The sequence below is a fragment of the Carassius auratus genome, chromosome 41, assembly GCF_003368295.1.
Source record: "Carassius auratus strain Wakin chromosome 41, ASM336829v1, whole genome shotgun sequence".
Taxonomy (NCBI): Eukaryota; Metazoa; Chordata; class Actinopteri; order Cypriniformes; family Cyprinidae; genus Carassius; species Carassius auratus.
The window spans coordinates 25,364,724-25,371,827 of NC_039283.1; the positions used below are offsets into that span (position 1 = coordinate 25,364,724).

General features: G+C 30.4%; 1 long non-coding RNA gene across 1 annotated transcript; it reads left to right on the forward strand.

The window, feature by feature from the left end:
- Nucleotides 1–6: 6 nt before the first annotated feature.
- LOC113059392 (uncharacterized) lies at nt 7–4,710 on the forward strand. Its single transcript, XR_003278085.1, has 3 exons — nt 7–289; nt 1,856–1,915; nt 4,342–4,710. It is a non-coding gene; the product is annotated as an uncharacterized LOC113059392 (long non-coding RNA).
- The last annotated feature ends 2,394 nt before the right edge of the window (nt 4,711–7,104 follow it).

Consider the following 7,104-nt stretch of genomic DNA (forward strand, 5'->3'; position numbering starts at 1 on the left):
AATAAATCACTGGCACTTTTGATCAGTTTAATGCATCCTTACTAAATAAAAGCATTCTTGTTTTTTTTAATAAACAAATAGATATGTATATAATAGTTGTGCATCGCTGAGCGAGGAGGTGTTGTTGTTGTCTGCAGTGAGTGACGGTGTGGACCGCTCCAGTGACCGCTCGAGCGTCCAGCATCATCCTGCGTTACTGATGGAGAGCTACAGCTCGTCCCCGTCTCCTCCGAACGTCTCGTCCTCCGTCCTGGAGCTGCAGAATCAGAGCAGCACGTTCATCACAGCGGTGAGAGAAACACACACACACACACACTCAGTGAAGATTAAATACAATTTCCATCTATTTGGATAACACAGCTTTTAATAAATAATGGATATTAATGATAGTTATTTATAAAGCAATGACAGAGTCCGTCTTAAATTGAATTACTGCTTGGTTTGGGAGCTGAATGAGAACTCATATGGGGGGATACACGCACAATTATTTCTTTACAAGTATGCGATCCAGGCCAAGAAGATTTCACTGGACGCTTCACGTGTGTCGTATCCTGTAAATTATTATTTAAAAATGTATTCCAAACTTGCAGAAGACAAAGAAAGAAAGATGGAAAATAAAGAAAGGAAAGAGGAAAGAAAGAAGAAGGAAGGAAGGATGAAGGAAGGAAAGAAAGGAAGAAAAAGAAGGAAGGGAAAAAGGAAGGAAAGAAAGAAAGATAAGGAAGGAAAAATAAAGGAAGGAAGGAAAGAAAGAAAGAAAAAGAAAGAAAGAAAGAAAGAAAGAAAGAAAGAAAGAAAGAGGGAAGGAAAAAAGAAAGGAAAGACAAAAGAAAGAAAGACGGAAGAAAAAATAAAGGAAAGAAAAAAAGAAAGAAAGAAAAGAAGGAATGAAGGAAGGAAGGAAAGAAAGAAAGAGAGAGAGAGAGAAGGAAAGAAAGAAAGAGAGAGAGAGAGAAGGAAAGAAAGAAATGAATAAAGAAAGAAAAATAAAGGAAAGAAAGAAAATAAAGGAAGGAAAGATGAAAGAAAGAAGAGAAGAAAGAAAGAAAGAAAATAAAGGAAGGAGAGAGGAAAGAAAGAAAGAGAGAAAGAAAAAAAGAAAAGAAGGAAGGAATGAAGGAAAGAAAGAAAGAAAGAGAGAGAGAGAAGGAAAGAAAGAAATGAATAAAGAAAGAAAAATAAAGGAAAGAAAGAAAATAAAGGAAGGAAAGAAAGAAGAAAGAAAGAAAGAAAGAAAGAAAGAAAGAAAGAAAGAAAGAAAGAAAAAGGAAGGAGAGAGGAAATAAAGAAAGAATATAATATAATATGGAGTTGCTATAAAAAATATTATATAAATATTAAATATAATTTATTTCTAAATGTATATTTCGTTACCTTTTCTCCCGTTATTTGTTATTTCTTCGTTTCTCTTTAACCTTTAATTTTATTCTTAAACTAATTTTTCATTATATGTCTGTGAATTCACTTTTCCCTGTTATTATAATATTGTCTATTATTCGGGGTTTATAATACTGTATTAGTTTATAAATAATTTACTTTTTTAAATTATTTAAACGAATAAAATCGATGCAAATAGTTAATAATAATATATGCCATCGTATTATTTATCTGCTTATTTATTCAATAATGTTACGTTTATATTTATATGCAATATGTTATTCATATGTTTATATATGTTTTACATTTTAAATGCAATTCAAATACATGATTGCAATATATATTTGTAATATTCTGTGTCAAGCATCACTATTACTGTCGCTCTCTGAAGTGTTTAGACGTGTATCTGGTTCTGCACCGTTTCTTGCTCTTGTAGTTTTTCTAACGTTAGTTTCGTCTGACGTGTTTGTTTTACCAGAGCAAGACTTCAGGTCTGTTAGGCCTCTCGACTCTGGTCTGAATCAAACGCTTCAGATCAGTAAGTAACTGTGTGTTTCCTGATAACGCTTCAGACTGACGCTGCTCTGAATGTTTCTGTGGCGCTCTGCATGTGTATGTCGGGCTTCAAGGGTCCTCCTGGTGCTTCAATATTCGGGTTATTCTGCGCTGTATGTGACAGTAACGTCATCCTCAGTGAGTCTGATTGTGCTGAAACGGGTGCACAGTAATGCAATCTCAATGCATTTACATGCTTCTAGTAAAGCTGTTTGTAGTTTATCATTAAAGATGTCTGTTGCTTAAGCTGCAATGCCGTTCTTTTGAGGTTGAGCAATTGTTTTGCATTACTGATGCTCACTGAGGAATGAGTTGTCGTCATGTCACATGTCATACATGCGATGCATGCACATTATGTTGAAAACACCCATCCGTTGCCCTGCGAATCACATGCACTGCAATGCATTTTGAAGATCATGTGTGTCGAGTCTCATTTGGGTCAGGTTTTGACAAACATGTGAATGCCTTTTGAAATAAACAAATTGAAATGCTTATAAAGAGTTGCATAAATGCTGTGAAATCATGCAGCTAACTTATTCATATAGACTGAAATGATCTGTGCGATTTCTGCAAAGATGCGTTCACACTGACAGCGATTCACAGCCTCAAAACAAAAGGAAGTCATTAATTTGCAGAGACAGCTGACGATGTGCATCAGGCGACTTTAAATTACAGCTGGAAACTGGCACTGAACAGAAACTAAGGTTTCACGATGTTGTAAAAAATACTGGCACTGTGATATGCAAAGATGCAGAATACACATTTTCGTTTTTCTGCAGTATTTGCGATATGAAAAAAAAAGGGAATTATTGCTTTTCTGTAGTATTTGCAATATTAAAATACAGGTTTTATAGTTTTTCTGCAGTATTTATGATATGAAAAAATACAGCTATTTTAGTTTTTCTGCAATATTTGAAAAATACAGGATTTTTGTTTTTTCTACTATATTTGCGGTATGAAAATACAGGATTTGTAGTTGTTCTGCAATATTCGAGATATGAAAAATACAGGATTTTTAAAATACAGGACTTTTTGTTTTTCTGCAACGTTTGTGATATGAAAAAAAAATACAGGATTTTCTTTTTCTGCAGTATTTGTGATATGGAATAATTACAGGAAATTTTTGGTTTTTCTGCAATATTTGCGATATGAAAAAATAAAGGATTTTTTGTTATTCTGTAGTATTTGCAATATGAAAAAAAAACCAGGAATATTTGCTTTTCTGCAATATTTGTGATAGGAATTTTAGTTTTCCTGCGATTTTATTTTTTTCTGCATTGTGCAATATGAACAATACATGATTTTAACATTTTATCCAGTTTTTGTAATATAAAAAATGCAGAAATTAATGTTTTTCTGCATCATTTGTGAAAATTAAAAGAAAAATGTTTTTTTTATTGTATTTCTTCTGTATATCAAAAAAATACATACAAAAAAATTAATTCGTTTTTTACTGCAATAGTGACTTATTGCCTTACAATATTGATTTAAATAGCAATTGTATATTTTGAAAGAATGAATAATTCTAGAATGAGAGAGGCAAAGGTCCGTGTTCTTTTGCGTCCATTTGTTTTTCGTTTTTTAACCCAAAAATGAAATATGGAAAATGTATATACAATCTAATAACATGCTGTTTCATAAATGTGCATTTATTATTGATTATATTGGTCAATATGTGCCTTTTTTATCATGAGTCACTTTACAGAAGTTATTAAAAGTTGATTTTTTATTTAGCTAAATTTGTTGCTAGGTGCTTTTTGAAAAGTGTTGCTAGGGCAGTCTGAAAAGATGCTAAGTTTATATATATATATATATATATATATATATATGTGTGTGTGTGTGTGTGTGTGTGTGTGTGTGTGTAGGTGTGTAAGGTTCTAATTTTAATTTTGGTTTTCAGCATAGCATTTAAAAATACAATAACCGTATGTTTTTTCCGTCATGGTTACAAAAAGAAAAACAAATGGATGCAAAAGTACACGGACCGGCAAATTTGTTTGTGAGTGCATCTGTATAGAGAATAAAAATAACTTTAAGAAGAAAATAAAAAGTTAAAAACATTTAGAAAATAGAAAAAAAAAAGTAAAAAAAAAATAAAAAATCAGTCAATCAAAAATATTAAAATAAGAAACATATTGCAATGATGCAATTATTTAACAATTAAAAATGAGTAATACAAATTATACAATACTAATTTAGCATTAGGATTATTGTCGGCTTTGGTTCGTTGCTAAATGCATAAATGTAAATGGACACAATTGCATTAATTCTCATTTCAAAATCAATTTTATTTTGATCTGTCATGCCATCATCAGTTCTCATGATCACTGTCAGCGTGAACAGCTCTTAATAAACTTCACACTATCAGCGTTTCACACTCAGTAACTTCTCTTTTGTTCTTCAATGCAGCTGTGAATCCATCGAGATCATCGGAGTGCGGTGAAAGCAGCGTTTGACTGTGAACTTGGACGTGTTCGGACAGACGGAGAGCAAATGCACTGAGACATTTCATAGTTTCATAGACTGATAAACGTCCAGAGCCTCGCTGATGAATATGAATTACAGAATAAAAGCCCCTCAGCAGCGCTGGTACGTGACACGACCGATCACCGCTGTTTTACTTTCACTTCAGAGACTTCACCACTCCACATCTGACTCAGTATTTCTGATTGATTTGAGTTCTGGCACTACTAATAAAATCCGGACAGGATTGCATTTTTATTAAGGATTGAGTCCCACTTTTTACTATGGCAATATAAATAAAAGAGTAAAGTAAATCAAATTGAGTTTTGTGATTTATTTAAATGGTTCCCAACTCAAATGCATGAGTAAGATACAGAAATATGTCCATTTTAATTACATTAATTCATTTTATAAAGATGGAAATATATACAGAGAAATAATATCCAGCTTTATAGCTAATAAAACATGGTAAACAATGCTGTACACATCTTAAAACACCTTTTTGGTTAATTCATTTCACACACACACATTATTACACACGTTATTAATAATTATAATTTTTTCTTTATTTTTTTCACTGATTATATTATATAAAAATATATTAGAAAATAATTATATATATATATATATATATATATATATATATATATATATATATATATATAATTAATTATAAAAACATTTCACTGATTATATTGTATTAAAATAAATTATCAAATTTATAATAAATATATTCTTAAATTTTTCTTTACATTTTTCAATAATTATATATATATATATATATATATATATAAAAAAAAAATATATATATATATATATATATGTGTGTGTGTGTGCGTGCGTGTGTGTGTGCGTGTGTGTGTGTGTGTGTGTGTGTGTATCTCAAATCATTTAAATTCAAGTCCATTTTTTTTGCTTTGAAAATAAAAAATATTTACAAAGATATAATATCCAGCTTTACAGGTAATAAAATGCGGTAGACACATAAAGCTGCAAGCATCACTTTTGCATTCATACAATAAACAAAACAATAAGAAATGTATTTTATTATTAGCTAAAGACACACTAAAGCCGAGTTCCCCATGTTGAGCACGTCATCCCCTCTTCAGTCAGTATCTTAGTTTTGTGATTCCTGCTGCGGAAGACACTTCTGCTTTCCTTTCTTTAGTTCTTTATTTCTATTCTTGTTCTTGTGAGAAAGGCTGAGCTCTTGATCATGTCGTCACTGTTTATGATCACGCTTCTCTCTGTAAAACCAGTATATGAGCACCGCAGCGATGATCATGTCCATCAGAGTCACACACAGCACCAGCACCTCCATCTGCATCCACACACACACACACACACACACATCTCCCGGTTTATCAGCTTGAATCAATACAACATCAATTTCATAAAGCATGTGAAGCTCATATACAGCTCATATTTCATCTCACAATCAAAAGAAAGAAACAAAAGCCATTTTTTGTTTGTTTTTTAAGCTTTTTATTTATTATTTTTAAGCATGTTTTTAAAGCATATTATTCTGACTGTAATGCAATGAAGATATAATACTTAAATTTTATTAATACATTATTTTAAAATATATTTTAGGTTTATTTATGTTTTTTTATTATGCATTTCATAATTTGTTTTATTGCCTTTAATTTATTTTTTATTTTCTTCAAATAAACAACCCATTGTATTACAGTAATTTAAAATGCTTAATTGTCATAAAATAATGTCAAAATGCAAATAATCTTATTTTTCCTTAAAATAGACTTCATATTCTTTATGTAAAATTAATTAAACAAATGATTAATGATTACATATAATATTATATATTATAAAATAAAGTAAATAATATTTAGAATGAAAAACATAATAATAATTTGATACAAATATATATATATATATATATATATATATATATATATATATATAAATTTGAATCTTTTTTTTAATAAAATGTTATATTATAATATTATATTATATATATATATATATATATATATATATATATATATATATATATATATATATATATATATATATATATATATATATATATATATATATATTGGAATTGTTTATATATTTTTTTTTCATCCCCTTTTCATTTGTACCTGGTTGTGTTTTTATGAGATTCACACACTTTGTATTTGGTATCTTTCAGAAAATGTGAAAACATGTTTTATGCATTTAATAAAACTCAATGCAAAGTAAACGGAAGTAAAAACTACAGGAATTGTTGCTGATCATTAAGCCTACCTTGTCCTGGATCATATTTCCACCCGGTTGAATGTCCACAATCAGGAGAATCGCTCCGATCCCAGACACGACCAGACACACGATGTTAGCAATGAAACAACTCTGGAACCAAAACTACTGTTTGTACTTTTCCAAAAATTGCATTTATGCACTTTTTCAGGTTTCAAACACACACACACACTAACCTGAAGAAGCTCGGGATGTTTGTACAGAAGATTAGACAAGATTCCAGCGAAGACAAACTAGACGAAGTAGAGAGCATCAGATGATCCACGTTATTAATAAATATATATTGATTATTTTCTGAAATGTTTGTCTAATGACGTCTCGGAAACATGAATGTATTTTTGCATGAACTGCACAATGAAATAAATTACAGAAGGGATGAGGCTCACCATTATTCCAGTAATGATGGGAACTCGGAATAAAGTCAGGAAATAATCACCGATCCCGAAGGAC